The 20,587-nt window shown below is 38.1% G+C and overlaps 1 long non-coding RNA gene across 1 annotated transcript in view; it reads right to left on the bottom strand.

The window, feature by feature from the left end:
- The window catches only part of LOC129392463 (uncharacterized), a 172,845-nt gene that overhangs the window by 31,279 nt on the left and 120,979 nt on the right, over nt 1–20,587 (bottom strand). The window contains exon 2 of the long non-coding RNA XR_008618356.1: nt 8,939–8,997. This is a non-coding gene — a long non-coding RNA (uncharacterized lncRNA). The remainder of the gene's footprint in view (nt 1–8,938; nt 8,998–20,587) is intronic.

Raw genomic sequence — 20,587 nt, 5'->3', positions numbered from 1 at the left:
GACCTTGGTGGAAACAGGAAGTCCATTCATATTTGCCAGCAGTGCTAGACTATCAGCTTTTTAGGGTGGGGGACTTTTCTTATACCTCTGTGCAGGTGCAGGGCCCTGCACGTGGTAGACACTTAACGAATGTTTTTTTGATTGGAGGGATGAATTAAACAGATTTGTTTACTGAGCGTGCAAAATAATCGTCAAACAGATGGTTTACCATTTGGAAGAATGTTTTCTACCCTGTTTTCCCAGTTACCTATGGTGAGACCTGAAATGTTTGTCCTTTTAGAACAGAAGAAAAGCTTTTTAGACTGGGAAATCCAAACTAATGGCAGTGTGCCTGCTTTGTGGAGGTTGCCTAATCCCCCCTGCTTTGGAATGTTCATTTGTGTTGGGTTGTGAAGTCTCCTGCCTAGGCTGTGATCACAGAACTACAGAGGAAGTCTTTTACTTCTGCACCCTTTCTTTCCTTTTCAAGTGTAAAAAAAAACAAGGTTTGTCTAACATGTAGTACTGAATACTTTTTTTCTGATCATATTTGTCTTTTCTATTAAATTTTTTGGTGAAGATAATAAAACAATGAGTCACCATCCATGAGAAGGATCCACGCATATTTCCCTTAAGAGGGATGCTCCTATGATTTCAACTCAGCTAAGGTGGACACAGTAAGTGGAGACATTGAACCCAAAAGCAACCGTGTTAGGACAGACTGTGGCAAATTTCATGGCTTGTGCACGGGATTATCTGCTATCCTGCTAAGCTTCCCTACGTGGAGCAAAACACATCTTCAAAGAAAGGAACTGTTTTTTTTTTTTTTTTTCTGGTGAGAAACACAGGAATTTATGAGATATTGAACACTTAAATCTCAACCATGAAGGCTTTGAGAGGGTAAACTGTAAAAATGTACTTTTACAAACTTAAACAATATTTGCAAACTTAATTGCCTATAGTGTTCAAAAAGGTAAAAAAATCTGTGACGTGGGCCAAATATCAGATGAATGAAGTGGTAGAAACTGTGGGGAAGTGGTTAAGGTTGTGTCTGTTTCAAAGTTGTTCAAATTCTCGGAGACACACACACACACAGGGACACTCAGAGCCACGTGCCTTGAGCGAAATGTATCAGTGACTATATGTAGCCCTTTGGCCATTATTTTTAACCCATGAATTCTACTGTTTCGTTTAGTTTTTCTAGGTTAGGGGGATTTTTCCAAGTGAGAGTCAAGTCTGGATCTGCATCCTGTCATGTGAAATTTTTTAAAAGGTGTGATTTCAAAAGAATTAAAGATTCAGCCCAGTGGAGGTTAATTCCTTCTAATCTCTTCCTAATTCACCAAAAACTCAACCCACTACTACCATGACCCAATATGGTCTTAGACATGACCCTTATTCAGTGTTCCTCTCCTTGAGCTCGCTCTAGAGGTGAGAGTCTGCCACTAACAGAACCACTGGGGCCACTCACTGTCTTCTGAGAAAAGACAGGATAAATACAGTGGTACAAAAGTGGCACGGGGATGATTGCTAAGAACATAACAATCAAAAGGAAAATAAGAGCAATATTTAGGTGAAATTATTCCTCATGTCTTGTGCACCAAATAAACATTTAGGGCATATACTATATGCAAAGAATTGTAAATGTTCTGGAAAATACTGAAATCACCAATAACATATTTCCTTCCTCTCTCTTTGGGAGAATTAAAAGCATACAAAAAGCAACATTCTTCCCACTTTTCTGACCTTTGTAAAATTATCTTTCACTAATTTTTCTACTAGGTATTTCTTAAGTAATGGTGTTCTTCAGGACTCTCTTCAAATTCTCCTTTTCTTGCTTTTCTATATTCCTTTATTTATGTACTCCCATTCATTCTTCTGGTTCTAAACACCACCTATTTTCTGAAGACTTCCACCTTGATATCTCTAGTCTGAACTTTTCTTTAAGTTACAGATTTATGCTTTCATTTTTCTGCTGAAATTCTTCACTAGAAAGTTCAAAGTCACTTCAAACCAACATACCCAAATGATAATTCAAGGCCATAAGTATTTAATGACAAATAAGCATTGTCAGTGGTAAGTGCTATGAATCTAGAAGATCACTTTGGGCTGAGGTAGTGTGGAACACTCTCACGGCACAGCTAGACTTGGGCAGGACTTTGAACAAGAGACTGTTTGTGGGCAACAGTGTAAATGAAATCAGGAGCACGTCTATCATCACTCCTTCAACAGAGACTTTTTCTGCCGTCCCAATATTTTTCAGCTCCAAGCTCAGTTTTGAGCTCTATTACAATACGAATTTTTTAAAAAGAGAGAGAAAAAAACTTGCTTCATGGTGATCTTTCTCTCTCTATCTACTTTTCCCCCTTTCTAACTGGAGAAATTGGAGATTGGAGACTAGATAAACAAAGAGGGACCAAGCCACATTCCACTCACAACAGAAATACATATTTTCTCAAACATACATGGATTTCTCTATCTCTGAAAACCAGAAAGGGCAATCCTGAAGCCCAGTTGAGAGTTGGCTCTTGAATACCAGGCATTTTCTTTATTCCTTCTGCATCCACTTGAGATTGTGGATCTGGCCCTGCCTTTGTCCCAGCCAAGGAGCTGAATGTAGCCTCTGATACTCTCAGCACTGCTCTGCAATCTTGAAAAAGGAGTAAAAGGACTGCCTTCTTTTCTGTTCCATCCCTTGCAGTGGCACTTTCAACTTAAGCAACTCTCAGCCCAAACTGGACTTTTTACAATCCCATCAGGCAAGTTTTTTTGATGCTTACTTCAAAATAAAATAATTTTTCCTTCTTTTCATCTTATGCAATGTTGTTATTTAGAAGGAACATGGGGAAGTTTATCTGTTCCTGAGTAATCACAGTGGTTGTTTTTCCTGTACAGAATTGTAGCTAATTAAGAACGTAATTTTTCTTTTTCTTAATGGACAACTAGATACACCTTGAAAATCTTAGCTGTGTGGAACTTTTTCACAAGAGAGAACTATGTTCTTTACTATGATAGCCTCAGGGGTGAAAGAAGTTATACTGTGACAGCATACAGAAAAGGCTATAGGGTCATGAGAATTCAATCAAAAACAATAGGCTGGGAGGGAGACTCAAGAGGGAGGGGATATGGGGATATATGTATATTTATAGCTGATTCACTTTGTTATAAAGCAGAAACTAACACACCATTGTAAAGCAATTATACTCCAATAAAGATGTTAAAAAATAAAAAATAAATTAAAAAAACCCAATAGGCCCCATTGAAGTGTTCTAATGTTCTTCAGTAACCACATTGACAGTTACAAGATTTTTAAAAATTTAATTTATTTCTGTAGACTTTGAATGGGAAAGTGTCCATTTGCAAGGCAGGTAAATATCTCTAAATATTTATCAACCCGCATCATGAAAGAGATCTTTTATAATCGCACCTGTAGGAGTTAATCAGGCAATACTGTATATCATGACTTGCCTGCCATGATACTGGCTTTGTTCTGAAACTGAAGTGCTATTTGCTGAGTCTATTTAATGAAAGGCTATGTATTTTCATTTGTAATTCCAAGAGTCAGAAAAATTTAGCTTGGATCAATGAAGAAATATGCATTTGAAGAAAAAGAGGAAGTTTCCTGATTTTTATTTGTTTATAAGCTAGAGCTTGCATTGGAAAGTAGTGAAAAATATGTTTTGTTTCTAAGGTAGAACAAGACAACAATGCACTTGGCATAAGTTTTGAAGGAGTAGTCACTTGGCTTTAAGGAATTCATCCTACAGAGATACATGTGGTTCCTGCTCCTCTGAGCTTCAGCAGAATGAAGAGTATGCAGAGACTAAGGCCTAGTGTGACCTGTTTCAAAGTTCAGGATACAAATATAGTTATAATATGGTCACCTCCAAACCCTCCCCCAATCAATCACCTTTCCCCTACACTTTTTCAGACAATGACAACAGAAACAGTATCTCTCTTTCAGCCCTTCTCTCCCCCCAAAATAAAATTACCCCCAAACCCTCAGAACTTAGTCCAAAGGAAGTAAGTGTGAGGCTTTGTCCTGGTTCCAACACCAAGCAGAGAGAGAACTGTCTGCCTGATTAGACCCCTTCTGCTATTGCTTCTCCCTGGCGCATAGTGTTGATGTTAAGGACTCAGCCTGCACAGCTTGATAGACAGTGTTTGTGTACTGTTGCTAGGTTACTCTTGCTGATATATATACACACCAGGCCATAGGGATGCCCTGCATTATGTGCCAAGGTTACAGCTTTTTTTTGGTTGGTATCACCATGCTTAACTACTATTCCTGAAAGCACATAAATGGAGGAAATAGTATCCCCAGCATATAGAACAGCGCATGTGAAGACCCAGAGATAGGAGAAGTATGGCTATTTAGATAGAGAAAAATACTGGAAAATGACATCAGTTTTTACCAGCAGTTATTAACTCTGGACTATAGGATTATGGATGATTTCATTTTCCTTATACTGTTTTCAACTTTTTCTGCAATAAAACCACATTACCTTATTATTTAAACATTTTAACGTACCCAAGAGAGTAAAAAATCAGTGGCATTGGAAAAAAGTTGAACTTAGGAGTAATATTATTTAAGAAAACAGTACAGGGCAGAACTCAAACTGGAAAATAAAAGGGAAGAGAGAAAATGAATTCAAGGGTGATACCTAAAACACTGGTGTAGGAATCCAGGTCTAGAGTGAAGAGGTCTTGGCCTGGGTACTGGCAGATGCTGTGGAAGTTATAGTGATATAAGAAATAATTTAGAGCTGAAATCAAGATGGAAAGTTTTCTAGCCTGTTTCTCCTACAGTGTAGGTGCCACCCGTACCAGATGTCTGAGAATTATCCTTAATCCTTTACTTTTCCTTCTCTCTCAAGATTTTTCTCTTTGTCTTTGGTTTTCTGCAATTTGAATGTGATATGCTTAAGTATACATATTTTTGTATTTATCTTGTTTTTGTTCTCTGAGCTTATTGAATCTGTGGTTTGGTATCTGTCATTAATTTTGGAAAGTTCTCAGCCATTATTACTTCAAATATTTCTTCTCCTCTAGTGTTCTAATTATGTATATATTACATCTTTGAAATTGTCACACTGTCCTTCGATGTTCTCTTGTACTTTCTTCATTCCTTTTCTCTTTGCATTTCAGTCTGGGAAATTTCTACAGAATTACCTTTAAGTTCATTGATTCTTTCCTCCATCATATCCAGTATATTGATGGGTCCATCTTCATTCTTATTTCTCTTATATTGTTTTTGATTTTTAGAATTTCCTTTTGTTTTCTTTCTTAGAGTTTCCTTCTCTGCTCACATCATCAAACTGTTCTTGCATACATTCTGCTTTTTCCATTAGAGCGTTTTAATATATTAACCACAGATATTTTAAATTTCTGCCTGAAAATTCCAAGTTTATGCCATATCTGGGTTTCATTCTGAGGCTGCTTTGTCTCTTGAAACTTTTTTCTTTTTTTGCCTTTTGCATGCCTTGCAGTTTATTTTTGAAAGCTATGATGTATTGTATAATAAGAATTGAAGTAAATAAACTTTTAGTGTGCAGTTTTATGTTCATCTGTTAGGAGTTGGGTTGGGCCATGTTGCTTGTTTTAGCTGTAGATGTCAGAGGCTTCAGCTTCCTCTAATGCCCTTGATTTTGTCTCTCTTGTTGACTTTGAGCTTCCCTAAGAACTCTTCCTTGGACAGAATCTGCATCTTGCAGCCCTTTCACCTGTAATCCACTGCTATTACTCTGGAGCCTTGTTGGTGTGGTGGTAAGATATGGGAAGGGAAAGCATTCTCTAATCCTATGAATAAATCTTAGTCTTTTAGTGGGCTTGAGTTCCTGGGCTGTTACCTTCACAGGTGTTTCTTCACCTTTTTCCTCTCCTTATATCAGACGGGAAGGCTAGAGGAGCAGGAGTCGAGGAAAATGCCCTTTCCACTCATTGGATAAGGTTTTGGTAAAGTTTTTTTTTCCCTCTGAATATAGGCCTTTGTTATAGAGAACACTGTGGAGCTCTGCACCTATTTCATATCTGTGCTTTTCCCCTCCCCCTGCCAGAGCCATAAGGGGATTTTCTTGGCTTTTCACAAAAAGAACCTGGTGGGATTTCTGGAAGCAGAACCCATAGAAGTGTGGGTGGTCTCCCTAAGTCTGTGCCATTAAAGAGTTTCTCACCCTCATGCTAGCCCACACTCAGTCTCCAGTAATTCATCAAAATTACAATTTTTGTTCCTACTAGTTTATGGTTCCAGAGGCTTCTTCCCCCGATAAATATATCTTAGCTATGACTCTGGATTCTTCTGTCTTGCCAGATTTTGGGGTGGAGGTTTGCCTGGCAACTTTAGTTCTCTGATGGGTCCAAGAAAAGTCACTAATTTTCAGTTTGTTCAGTTTTTTCTTGTTGTAAGGACAAATGGGATATCTTCCAGACTTGAAACATGTCAGAGCTGAAGGCAGAGTACCTCTCCTCTTCTTCACCCTTACAACCATTAATCAAAGATTCCTGGTTTTATCTTCCATCTCTTAAATTCATCTCTCCTTTTTATCCCCACTGCTATTGCTTTCATGCAGTTTCTTTGTCTCCAACTTAGATCATTTCAGAAACTTCATAAATGGTCCCAGTGTCCTTAAATCCCCTCAAATTATGTAAACATACATCTAGTTTTCCAGAGACGGTCCCAGTTTATGCCTATTTTCTGAGTGGGATGATCACGGTGCTCCTTTTACAGTCTCAAAGCATGCCTGTTTGGCAACAATGATGTGGTCACCCTTGATTCACCCAGGATTGTGAATCAATCTTGCCCTGAATCCACCTCTGCCCTCAAATAATCTTTCTAAAATTTAAATATGATCATGTCCCCATTCTGTATAAAATTCTTCTAGTTCTTTTCTCAATCTACAGGGTAAAGTCTCAATTCCTTATTAGACAAGGGCATCCAAGGTCCTCCGTGACTTGACTCTGCCTTTTCTGACTAGTTATTATCATGCCTTTCTCAACCTCTTAAATTTGAAGACCTAACAAAATAGAGCTACTTGGTATTCCTTGAGCACAACATGTTGCTTTAAACACTGCTACCGGATTTCCCTGTTGGTCCAGTGGGTAAAACTCCATGCTCTCAGTGCAGGAGGCCTGGTTTTGATCCCTGACCTGGGAACTAGATCCTGCATGCATGCTGCAACTAAGATCCTGCGTGCCACAACTAAGACCTGGCACAGCCAAAATAAATTAAATAAATAAATAAATAAATATTTAACAAAACAAAACAGTGCTACCTTTGCTCTGAAACCATCCAAGGCCCGTTCTTCCCCCTACCAGCCCTTCCTACCCTAGCTCTCCCAAATTATTTATAAATTATTATAAATTAATTACAGTTAATTAATCATGCCATTCATAGTTACATATTATTATAATCATTGTTTTGTAGGCTTTGTCACACACATACAAAGACTACACTACAAACATACTATACACACTAGATTCTGAACTCCTCAAGAGCAGAAACTATGTCCTAATCATTTGAATTCTCGGTGTCTGACATAGTATGTGCTCAGTAATGTAGGTGGTATTCAACAGTCACTCTGTTGAGTTGCATTAGGAGACAGAAAAGCAGTAAGTGCTCTAGTCAGTGGCAAGGGTATAGTCGAATTAATGTCACAGATTTATACAGAGTAAGGGTCCCTTAGATCTATGATTCCCCACACGAGAACTTACAATGCTGATTTTCTGTAATTCTGAAACTTCAAATGACTAGAGGTGAAAAGAGCAGGGCAATTCAATGATTTAGAAGCAACAAAGAATAAAGGGAATTAAAAAAAAATTACCCTTCACCTCTCGGCTCAGTTCCAATTTAGAATTCTGGAATTCTTATAGTTCTGTGCCGGCTTCTGGTACACAGCACACCCTTTTTTTTCTTCCCAATCTCAGTCCACTTTTGTAGCCTCTGCCCACACTCTCAACAAACAACCACTTCCTGGCCACCCACCCTATTGGACCTAGAGTTGTACGCACCGGTCATATTGGCACTTCTGGAATATAGCCAGAGGAAGTGGCCTATGCAGGGAACATGAAATTCTCTGGTCCCTGGAGCCTGGAGTGTGCCTGGAAGGGTAAGCACAAGCATATCACTTGGCCCAATAGATTCCTCACCCCACTGGGAGAAGGATAGCTGAGAGAGAGCCCAGTGGGGTCCTCTAACTGTTAGTGCTCTGATTAGGGGCTCTTCCCGCCAAGGTCTAGAGTGGTATTGAAGTGAAGGCTATATAGGAAATGGCAGAGAATAGCATTGTGTTATTATTATATCAGCAGGTTTTTAGTAGAGCAAGAGGTGAGAAAATGCTTTGGGGAACTACCTATAAAATCTGCCCTTAATAGAATGGGAGCCCTATAGGACAGAGTGGAAAGACACAAAAGCCATGGATGGAAGTACATATAAAGACATATAAATTAGGGGTGAATATTAGCTCATAATCTCATTTCCTCCATCTCTGCCCTTCTTGACTCCCTATACCTGGACAAAGTGGTTCCTTACCTTAGAAATAAACTCACTCCCCTTTCCTAAATACATCTTTTCCTTGCTGCCCACAGTAGGCTTTGGAATAAGACATTTCTGGACTCAAGTCCTCCTTCTTTCATTAATGATTTATGTAGTCTTCAGTAATTTGGATGGCAAGATTTCATTTCTCATAAACCTGAGAAGATTAAGATGAACTACCAGATTAGTTTGAAGAGAGTGAGAGAGTTGGTGGTTACAAATGCAAAAACGGGATATCCAGGTTCAGCCAGATATTTACCAGAATTTCCCATGAGAACTTTGTGTTATGGTCTATAGAGCTTGTTTTGCTAAGAACCTTTCAGTTGCTAGAGACTTCATTGACTCAATCTACTAGAAGTCGGGAGAGAGAATTTATTTCAGTCATACCTGGTTTCCCAAATAATTAGTCATCTGTTTTCTTCTACCTACCATAGGTAGAGTCCTCCAGAAGCAGATGCTGAGTTGGAGCTCAGAGTGCAAGCTGTTACCTGTGAAGGGAAATGCAGAGGGAGAAGTGAAACCATGATGAAGGCCCTGCAAAACCTCGACCAACCAGCTGAGTTAATACTCTGTATTGACTGTGAGGTCTTTCCCAAGACTGGTCAAAATAGCCAGGCTTTGTATGCGACCTTGCTCAGTCACTAATGCGGGCTGAGCCATGAAGGGCATGACCTCAGGTGAGGCAGGTCTCCATAGCTGAGGCAGACTCTAAAGAAGCTGACAGCTGGGGACCATCTGAGGACCACAGTCCCTGTAGCTGGGCATCCAGTCATTCCCTGAAGTGAAACCTAAGTGGCACATCTCTGTGTCCACCTCACCATCTTTGACTCTGCTTTCTTTCCTATGTGCTGGTTTCATTCTGAAGTTTTTCCAAAGTTATGGTGAACGTGTTCACTGAAAGTTTCAGACTTATGTTTTACCAGCTGGGAAGCTTTAGAGGAAGAATCTCTCTTACAGAAGTTCCAGTTAATGTCCTGAAATTGAATATTATACATTTGGCTTGGGGTCAGGAGCTCACTTCCAGCGCCAGGGTCCAAGGTTAGCCTCACCTATAACGAATGGACTGAGAGCTAGAGTGAAGAGATTCCCTAAAGGCACATTATGGTACTGTTACCAAACAAAGGGTGTTAGGGAGTGGGAAACAGATGTCTTCTTCCCTGATGCAGGCTCAGGCACTCATGCACTCTGGAGCCTTTCTAGAGTGGCCTGGAGGTCCCCAAGGAGTTGTGGGACTGAATTTAATTTTAGGTAGAGGATCTCAAAGAGCATTGTTAACATTCACAGAAACCCTCATTATTTTGAAAGACTTGACCTTGAATTCTTTCTAAGTAAAAGAATTCATGATATTATAACATAAAATTATTACAAATTCCTCTCTCTCTTTCTACCAATTGTACCAATTTTCTGAAGCTCCATTTGCTTTCTTTTTATTTGTGATAGTGTGGAGAATAACTGTGGGATTCTGCAAAATGCTGAATGGGAAAGTAGCACAAGAACACAATAACAAAGAGCCTTTCATGCTGCAAGGAAGAGTACTCCTGTTGGCATGGAGAACTTCTAACACTGGGATTGCAAAATGGCAAACCTGTGAAAAGAAAGAGACTTCTATATTCAGAAATACAGAATACATTTAAAGTAGTGTCAGTTTAATGTGTGTGTGTGTGTGTGTGTGTGTGTGTGTGTGTGTGTATAGACACATGATTTGTTTGTCTCTGTAAGTATGTACAAATCTTTTATTTAAAATCTCTTTGGTTGGGTTTATGAAAGGTTTCTCTCTTTGGAATGCTGAGTTTGTCTTAAATATAATAAACCAGGGCTTATACTCAGGGGGTACATGTCAACATAGCCACACTACTTATTAAATATTGAAATATTTTTCTACCAGTTGGGAAATGGTATAGTAGTAAATGTGAATGTGATAAGTTTTAAAATTAATTAACGAATTTCAGCACATGTGATTTTTCTCAGAAACCACACGCCACTGTGATTCCAAGATTTTTAAAAATTGTTCTGGTCTGGGCACTGCAGCACAGAACTGGAAGGCCCATTGAAGAGATTCTGTTATTTATTTCAGGTGTTGAGGAATTTCTTTTGGGTTCAAATGTCCCTGGTTGGGAGAAGGGAAATCACATAGTCACATTGAGGAGACACTTGGTGACGGTTGAAGAGTTTGGGAGAAGCCTGGGGCACAGACAGCACAAGTGGGGCTTAAATCACTCAAGTATGATTGGGACACTTTGCTTTACTGGAAAACTCTTCCCTGGTGGTACTGACCATCCCTGCACCATGTGCAGATGTTTATGAGAAGGGGATCTCCTGAGATCTCTTTCAAAGGTCAAAAGAATGTGAAATGTAAGCAGTAACCATAAGACCCTTCTCTCTGTCCCCTCCCTACTGCTCATGGCCAGTTCTCCCCATGGAGGAACCTCAAGATACCCTGGCCCTCCCATCCCTGCCCCTGTCTGCTCCTACAACTCTTCCAAGCGCTAGCGCTGGCTGAGTCTGGAAGCAAATGCCCTTTCTCTTTACCTCTTCTTTCCCGTCTTGCATTTGTCCTGCTTATTAACTGGGCTTCAACCAGCTGTCCCCATCCCAGCACCAGTTGTTTCCTTACTGGACTTTGCAGAGAGACAACCATCTCGCCCTTCTTGCATGGAACAAAGCAGGCAAAACATGCAGATTCTTAATCAGGTAACTAGAATTGGTCAATAACCACCCTCCTTGTCCCCTCTTCCTACCTCTCTTTTGTTTTAATAGGATTTATTATTATTTAGGATGGTAAGGCCAACATATCAAGAGACAATGGCCATTGGAAAAAATTATTATTATACACACAGATCCCAAGTGAGAGAATACAGGTCATGCCACTGAGGGCCACAGGGAAGCACCAGGCAGTCAGGAGGCAGAGCGAAAAAACTGTGGGCAAGAGCCTTTATCATGTTTTCCATAGGCAGGGTAAACAATTTTGGGATTGACTAGTCTGAATCATTTCAGTGGACTTTGGAGAATAGGGGCTGTCCCAGCTGTCTCACATCTGGCCCTGCAGTGATTAGGGCTGGTGGACTGAGGCCAGGAGTGTGAGAGCCTAATAAGGGAGGTGGTGAGAAGTGTAGACTCTGAATTGGTTGGTTTGTATTTTAAAAGAGTGGCCCTGGGAGGATGATTCCTCCTGAGGGGGAAAAAGCAAAGGGAGCAAAGGCAAGGTGACTCAGAGAAATTACCAGGCTGTTTGGAATAAGGTATCTCTGGTACATGCACGTAGGGCAGATTTTAAATCATCAAGTTTACAGAAACTAGAAACATGATTAATACACTCTTTCCTTCTCAACCTTTTTTTTCTCCTCCTCTGGCTTTCCAACTTCTATCAATAAAGTTATGACAAAGGGCCACTGTCTTTTGCTATTATTTGATGGTGGTTGGAGAGAGATTCATTTTAATGGAGAAGTCTTTGGAAGAACTTTATATGTAAAATCTCATCTAAAAAAGGAGCATCATTTAGCTCTGTCAACCAAAAATTACACTCATGATTTTAAAATCATAGAATGACTTGATGAATGAATTTTACTATAAAGTTGAATACTTGGTAAGCAAGGTATACAAGGTATAGAGAATACAGTTGGCCCTTAAACCACACAGTTTTGAATTATGTGGGTAATTCAAAACTATTGAAAAATATGCGGATTTTTTTCAATAGTAAATACTACAGTGCTACATGATCCATGGTTGACTGAATCTGGGGATGCAGAACGTTGAATTATGAGGAAACGTGGATACAGAGGAACCAAGGATACAGAGGGCCAACTGTAAATTATACGTGGATTTTTGAAGGTTGGCCTCCCTAACTCCTGTGGTGTTCAACTGCATATATTTAGAGACTAGAAGAATATATATTTTTACAGCCTTGATTTATATATTAAAACTATAAACTCTTTATTGAATATTATACAATATGAATATATTCATATATTGGATATTACACATTTTATATGAATTTAAATGACTAAACAGTTATTACACATGGTATTCTTGTCACCTCCAACTTTCTAAATCGTGATTTTCTTTCAAAGCCTATTTAAAGTACCATCTTCTTCTTACAAACTTGCTCATGATCATAACATGTATCTCTTCTGTAGGTCATTGCCTGCCCCCTGTCATTGCCTTTCTAATTTTATGATGGTAAGATCACTAATCATTCTCCCCCTTAGTTCCTAGAGCAGTTGTACTTATCTAGGGATGGGTGCATATCAGAATCACTGAGAAGTCTCCTCTGAAGTATGTATTCCTAATCCAGTCCTTCACCCAACTGCACACACAGAAATATATCTATCTAGGAGATATTTGAATCTAATGAGAAATTTTTCTTGAAGTGTATCAAAATCACTTGGAGGCAATACTGACCTAAAGCAGAAAACACCAGGGACTCCCTGTCCCTACCTCATCTTCTAAACTGGGGAAATTGGCACTGAGCAATATTCCTTGACAGACTGACCTTGGTCATGGTGTTCTAACATTGCTCACACTTACTAATGTAATCCAGATCATGGCTAGTACTGGCCACTGTTCTCCAAGTCAAAATTGTTACTCAGTATTCTGATGGCAAACTCCTGTGGCTGGGTTTTTAAGTCTAATCATTTCTCTCCCCTTCCAGGCCCCATCCCCCTACATTCTGCATGCCCAGTCACCAGAACTTTTGTAGTGGTGTCCTGCCTTATTATTTAGATCGACAGAAGGGTCTCTGCCAGTATGGCAGCCCAGTCTTTGTATATCATGGATTTCCTGGAGGGTGACGACAAGCCTGTCAATATAGCCAAGTAGTTCCTTCTGCTGTTATCGACTGGGCCTGCCCCCCACCAACCTACATTTTGGCCCTAATGGATGAGTTTATTCTTAAGTCCTGGCCATTCTCTGAAATTAAATCTTGTTTTTCTTAATTAGCCATGTCTAGATAATAGGAGATTATTATGTCTAGATAACGTAGCTGGGATATATTAGGTATCACAGCTACATTTGTTCTCCTCACATACTTTACATCAAATGCATCAGCTTTGGGGTAGTTATTTGGATTTAGGGCCTCACTCCTCCTATTGTATTTGGAGGAGCTACGCTCCTCCTTCGTGCTTCTCAGAACACTCACACATGATTATTTCATAAAGGTCCACTTCCCACACTGGACTGTGATTTCTAGGAGGTCAGTGATCTTATTCTCTTTTTTATTCCCATTGTACCTAATGCCTGACAGAGTGCCTGGCACATAGTTAGTGCTCAATAAATATCTGTTGAATAAACAAATGAAAATACTAAGGCCCTTGAAAGTATGAGACTGTGTAATGTAAACTCCATCTTAGAATCTACTGTTATGTTACTCAGACTCTCAAAATATATTTAAATGATGAATGAAGATACTTGGAGGAATATATAACTTAACGTTATTTTTGAATTCATGGGCTTCCGAAGATTAATGTTCAGTTTCAGAGAAAAGTGTTCTGCTTAAAGGTTTAGACCTAAATATAAGAGGACATATCCCTGAGTAAAAGTTAAGACAAGCTCTTATTATGTAGAGCATTCCTGAGCTCATTTTGATGGTCAATACTCACATTCCTTTAAAAAAATGTTTAGATAACTTTCTCCTTTTCATGTTGGCAACAAAACAGAGTCAGAATGACCAACGGACTTAACATAGTTCTTAACCATTGCACAAGCCAACAGAAGGCTCATTCTGAGTGCGTTTTTGGGTTAGTCCACATCTCCCTCATTTATTATGGAATGTAACTGGTATTTCCTGCTTCCACAAAAAAACTCAAACCCCATTTGATACCTCAAGGACTCAAAAGGACAGGGCTGTTTTCTCTCTTTTCATCCATAGAACAAGGAATCCTCTCCTCTCCCCACCAAAAAAAAAAAAAAAAAAATCCCAAATAAGACCAGAGGTACTAACAACTTCAGCCCCAATTCTGTTTGTTCTGTAACTGTGCTCTCCAGTGGAAATTTAATGTCAGTCATAAATGTGAGCCAAAGAATTTAAAATTTTCTAGTATTCACACTAAAAAATGTAAGAGAAACAGATGCAAATAACTTTAGTAATATATTTTAACTTAACATATCAAAAATATATGATTTTAACATGTAATCAATATGAAAAATTATTAGTGAAATATTTTACATTCTTTTTCTGTACTTTGAAATCTGGTGTGTCCTTTACACTTACAGTACGTCTCAGTTCAGACTAGCCACATTTTAAGAGCTTACTGCCACATGTGGCTGATGGTCACCCTGGGGAGTATAGTTCTAGAATGTGTTTTTGTTCTATAGTTTTTCACACAGTCAGAAGAGGCGTCCCCATTCATCTTCACTGCAGCCACCGGCATCTGAGTGAGGAAAGGCAACTTGTTGAAACTTCTGAAAAGTTTTAAGTAGATTCAATAAATATAACCTGTCAAAATGCTTCAGTGGTCTCCAGGCACTGCTCACCACAGATACAGTTGCTAGTTTAAGCACACCTTTGCTACAGTGTCGCTGGGCTGAGGCCATTTCGCTGCAGCCGTCATTCTGTCCCTGTTCAGGCTTCAGCGTGGCCGAGGCACGGGAGGATTCTTTTCCCTTTGGCATTAAGCACAGCCAACGGTGATCAAGCCAAAACTGACCCAGCCTCTCAATGCCACAGTCCTTTTCAGATACGCTCACATTTCTTTTTCTTTCTTTCTTTTTTCTGTTTCTTGCTCTGGATAACTGAAGAGCAGGTAGAATCCTTCCAGGCCAAGTACCTATAGATGTTAATACCTAGAATAATATTTTTTAACAAAGATTTTAATAGAGAGGGCTGATGAATTTGTGGAGAAATAGGGAACAAACCTATCCTGTTATGAGAACTAAGTTTTCTTATATTGTAATATGTAGTCAATCATGACGATTACACAGCACACTCTGATCGTTTCCAGGTCATCTTTATTAGGGAGTGGTTGATGAGAAACTTTAGTATAAGATGATTTCCTTGATTTTCAGTGTTTCTTAGACCTCACGCCTCTGCAGAGTCTGCTGGGGAAGGCAGAGAGTGGGGATCAAGGATGCAGGCAGCAGAGCTTTGGCCCTCCGTCTCTGTCTTCAGCCAGAGCAGCTCTGTTTGTTTTCCTTTTAATGCTTCTGGGCAAGATCTAGTACAGATAAGTGGTTTCTGTGCCAAATTTTTAGAAAACCACCCACCTACGGGAATTGTCTCTGTTTTGATTCAGTCTGAATCTCTTTCTGTGTTCGCCATATTGCATTTTTATCCTGCCATCTGTGCTAGGATGTCTACTTTTTCTATAGGGCCTTTACTGCTAAGCACTTAGTTTTTGCTTGTGCAATTGGGCAAAGAAAAGCCTTTAAATATCACGTTTTGGGCTCCTTTTTATTGTTTTTACTGTTTTCTGTTTACTAATTTATGCTTATTGTGGGAAAATGAAAGAGAAAACTAGATAGAATAAAGGAGAAAATAGAAAGCATTCATAACTGCATCACACAGATAAATGGTGTTAACATTTTGATATATCTCCTTCTGAATTTTAACATGTATATATTTTAAATTAAATTGGAATCATATTTTACACAGTTTTATGTCTTGCTTTCCTCAATTATCATCATATTGTGATCATGGTTCTATTTCATTAAAGCATAATTGTTATTAGCTTTTAAATTCTCAATCCTATGTATGTCTCACAATATACTTAATCATTCCTCTATTGTTGGAAATGCTGATTGTTCCTGATATTTTTGTTGTTAAAATTGATACTTCATCTATCATTCTAGTACAAAAATGGTGCTTCAATGAACATTCTCACACATAAATATTTAACTACCTTTTAAAATTTATTTCCTAGAAATTACTAAGTAAATAAACTTTCTAAATGTCTACATATTGCTCAAATATTGCCCTCTTGTATCAAAATACAACCCCACCAGTAGTATATGTGAGTGTCAATCTATTCTCACCCTTCCTGACTTTGAGTTCAATACTTCAAAAGAATCTTTTCCAAGTTGATTTTTTTTAATTTTTAAAAAGTTTTATTGGGATATAGTTGATTTACAATGTTGTGTTAGTTTCAGGTATACAACAAAGTGAATCAGTTATACATATACATCTATCCACTCTTTTTTAGATTTTTTTCCCATATAGGCCATTGCAGAGTATTGAGTAGAGTTCCCTGTGCTATTGAGTAGGTCCTCATTAGTTATCTATTTTATATATAGTAGTGTGTATATGTCAATCCCAATCTTCAATTTGATTTTTTTTTTAAGTTTTTTAAAATATTTATTTGCGAGTCATTGATAGCTTGTTAAGGGACTTTGCATTTCATTGTCTGGAGATCTATGATCTATCTGTCTATCTATCTATCTATCTATTTATCTAACCATTTGACCATTCTTCTTCTGATATGTTAATAATTTTAATTTTATTTATAAGAACATTTTATGTATTAAGGCTGTCAAATCTTAGCCTATCATAGTCATTGCAAAAACGACCTAGTTTGTCTTTACTTTTTACTTTTGTTAAATTTTTTTTTTTTTTTTTTTTTGGACAGCATAGGTCTGATCATAAGCACTCTTCTAATCTCTATTCTGTCACTCCAAGCAGTTTCATCCAAACCCATAGCTTCAATTACTGTCTATAACATTGATGATTCACAAACTTACATCTCCAGCCCAGGGAGCCCAAGATTGAGAGGGACTGTCTCAAAGAAATATGTTGGTCTGGGTTTTATCTGAGTGGAAATTGAATTAATAAGAAGGAAGACCATAAAGTTTTAAAAGTCATTGTATCAGCTTTAACTACAAGATAAAGACAGTATAAAATTAAGACAGACCTCTGGAACTCCTGAGCATATACATATAAACACGTAAGATCTTATTGGTTCTGTTTCTCAGGAGGACCCTGATTAGTACAGGGGGTATATTAATTTGTCTCCTTACTTCATAGATCTTCAATTGAGAGGAACTATATTCAAGGAGTTGTATACAAGGAAGCACACCTGCTTTTATGATTGAATTTAATTTTGTAAGCCAATGTGTGACTCTGTCTTTTGTCAGAGAGATTTCTAAGGGCTTTATCTTTATTGATTGACTCTAAGGGATGCTGCTTGTTTCTAACATGTTTACCAGAAATGCAGCTTCTGACATGGCTCACCAACCTGGGAAGGGCAGGGAGGTACTATATGCAATGATTGAGCTCTCAGCTCTCTTCTCAATGGCAACTGAATTCTCTGGATGGGGTCAGCCTTCTGCACATATTGATGAAGTAAGAGGGAGCACTTGGAAACCTCTTTTGATAGGCTGAGCCACTTCTAGCTAGGAATGTGACCTAAAAAAGAAAATTTCTTATTTTGTAGCACCGTAATCTTTCTAGCTCAAATTTTAGTAGTTACCATTTGTGTGTATAGCATTATCTTGAATTCTTTACATGTAACATTTTATCTTTCCAATATCCCAATGGGTAAATCTTACTCTTCCCATTTTACAGGTGACAAACCAAAGCCCAGTGAAAAGTTATAACTTTTAGGGAATGGCAGCAGTTTGAAAATGAGCCAATTTTACCTCTGCACCGGTGTTTTCTTCTATTGCACCAAATCCCCCAGTAGACAGAAAATTGCCTGACGGCACATTCCTTCTGCCTCCTACCCCTTCCTGGAGCTTTCCAAAATTTTACTGTTTATTCACTTCAGGCTCAGAATCGAGTAGGCAATTGTAGTACTATCTTGCTCGTCTTACGTGGTGCAAAAATCAGTAAGCAGTGGTCTAATGCAGATGCACCACAAAGAAAATAGGTAGAAGAGTCACAATGTGAAATTATTAGGAAAGAAGAAAACCCATCTTAGATGAATTCAACTGATAAACATTGGATTAGCCTCTGCTGTATGGCGATCCTTGGGGAGATATAAGGCTGAAATTAGATGTAGTGTTTGCAAATAAGAAGCTCCCAGATTGTGATAAGTAAACATGATTTGAATATCATTAGAAGAGGAGTATCCAAAACATGATACTGCATCATGAAAATAAGGATCACAGTCAGAGGGCTATGTCTCCACTAGCATTTAAACATCATGCTTTGCCCTTGAGTTAGTGACTCAGTTGGAAGAAATGACCTCGAGGGACCTATTGTTTTTTAGCCAAGAAACACCTAGTTTCCAAAGACCTAACAAGTTTCATAGACCATTCAAATTCTCCCTAGTACGTGAGCAAGATTTTTTCAATTTAAAAATTAGTCTGTCTTTAGAAATATTTGTAGATGCTTCACAGACCTTTCAGAAAACTACTAAACATTAGCCTGGCATGTTAAGCGATTTCTAATATTTTTGTCTTAATGTTTCCCACAGAAGAGTGACTATTAAACACCCTTCCCTCCACTGTCAGGAGCAGAGTATCATTTTTGTTAAAAATGAGTCTTTGATTTAAAAACATAATACATTTCAAGGAAAGAAATTATTCTTGTTTAGTGTTTCCAGAGTACATGCTGACTTGGAAAAATTGAAACTTAGCATGCTGTTTTCCATAATTTGATATTAAGTACTCAGAGTATGTTTAAATCTTAGCCTTAAAATATATTTGAAACTGAAATGTTACTTTTTTTAATATCAAGACTTTATGTACAATTTCTGACCTGATGTGGACTATTGTACTTCAGATTTCAGTGCAATTATCTTCAAGTTTGGTGTTTGTTGAAATGGTATTTATTGAAAAATTGGACATTGTCACACACTATCTAATTTGGTAACATTAGAAGTGATGCCAAGCTTCCCACGTGTCTCTCTCCCTCTGAAAAACTTATAAGTGGAATCCTAGCAGAGACTGGCAGTACTAAGATTTTAAAAAACTTTCATGTACTAAAATTTTAAAATGTGTAAGTTCCACTGATATGGTAGGCAAGAAAGTACTGTATTTAGATTAAAGGACATGATGTTAAAGCTTGCCTTACGTTTTTATTACATCTCAAATTGCAACAAATCAAAAAAGATAAAACTTTATGAGACTACAGTTATTTCTTATAAGACACTTGCTTGTAAAAATTTTTCTCTGCCTTCATTTATTTTTATTTTTAGTTTAAAAGCTAAAGCCAAGCCACGAAGAGGAAGACAAGATGAGAAACCCAAAATCAAGGTAAACATTGTTTTAGCGAAGCACAGCATTGTGAAATAAACCAGAAAGAACATTATCATGCATGTCATACTAGTTGTCCCAACAAAACTTGCTTTACCTTTCTTAAGGATATTTTCTATATAAAATAGGTATTATTAGAGAAAATATTTCTGTATACTTGTCTTTCAAAAATGTCTTTCATATGGAATGTTTTCCTTTTTCTAATTTCCAGCTGAGAGAAATATGAAATATCCAGGTCCTGCCTGGAGGTTAAACAGTTTTCTGTAACTGATACCATAAAAACTAAAGAGAAAAACTGAAAAGGCTTGAATTTGACAAGCACCCACGTCTGTGCATATATCTGAATTATCTAAACCCCTTAGGTCTCCAACTCATATGAAAGTATTATGAAGTTTTCAGAAGATTCTCTATTTCTTCTTGCTTTCAGCTGAGTAGAAGATAGCTCAAGATCTTTAAAAAAGATTGCTACTTAGCAGTTTGTGTGTGGTCAAATGGTCAACAAATTAGTTGTGTGTCAAAAGGCAAAAAAAGACTTTTATATGCCAACATAAATTCCATAGGCACTTAATAAATTATAAAGCATAGTAATAATAATGGCATAATAATTTAAAAATATAGCCTAAGCTACATTGAAAAATGAGAAGAGTGGCTGAAGTTAGATGAATTTGGTTGGTTTCTGCCTTGAATCTCCTGCTTTTTCCTTCTCCGCCCTCCTGCCACTCTATCCTCCTGTGGCCACATGCAGGCCCACAGACATAATCCTGGTTACCTAGGAAGTTTTTTAGGAAGCTCAGTGCCACTCCCCCTCTGGGGGTGTGTTACTTCAGTTACTTAACATTATTTCCTAGTCCGTATGTGGGCATTCCTTTAATTTTTTTTTTTAATTTTGTTTTCTTTTTTTTTTTTTTTTTTTTTGTGGTATGCGGGCCTCCCTCTGTTGTGGCCTCTCCCGTT

This window comes from Physeter macrocephalus, chromosome 10 (genome assembly GCF_002837175.3).
Source record: "Physeter macrocephalus isolate SW-GA chromosome 10, ASM283717v5, whole genome shotgun sequence".
Classification (NCBI taxonomy): domain Eukaryota; kingdom Metazoa; phylum Chordata; class Mammalia; order Artiodactyla; family Physeteridae; genus Physeter; species Physeter macrocephalus.
The sequence above is the reverse complement of the archived record's forward strand: the minus strand, read 5'-3'. Positions and strand labels throughout refer to the sequence as shown.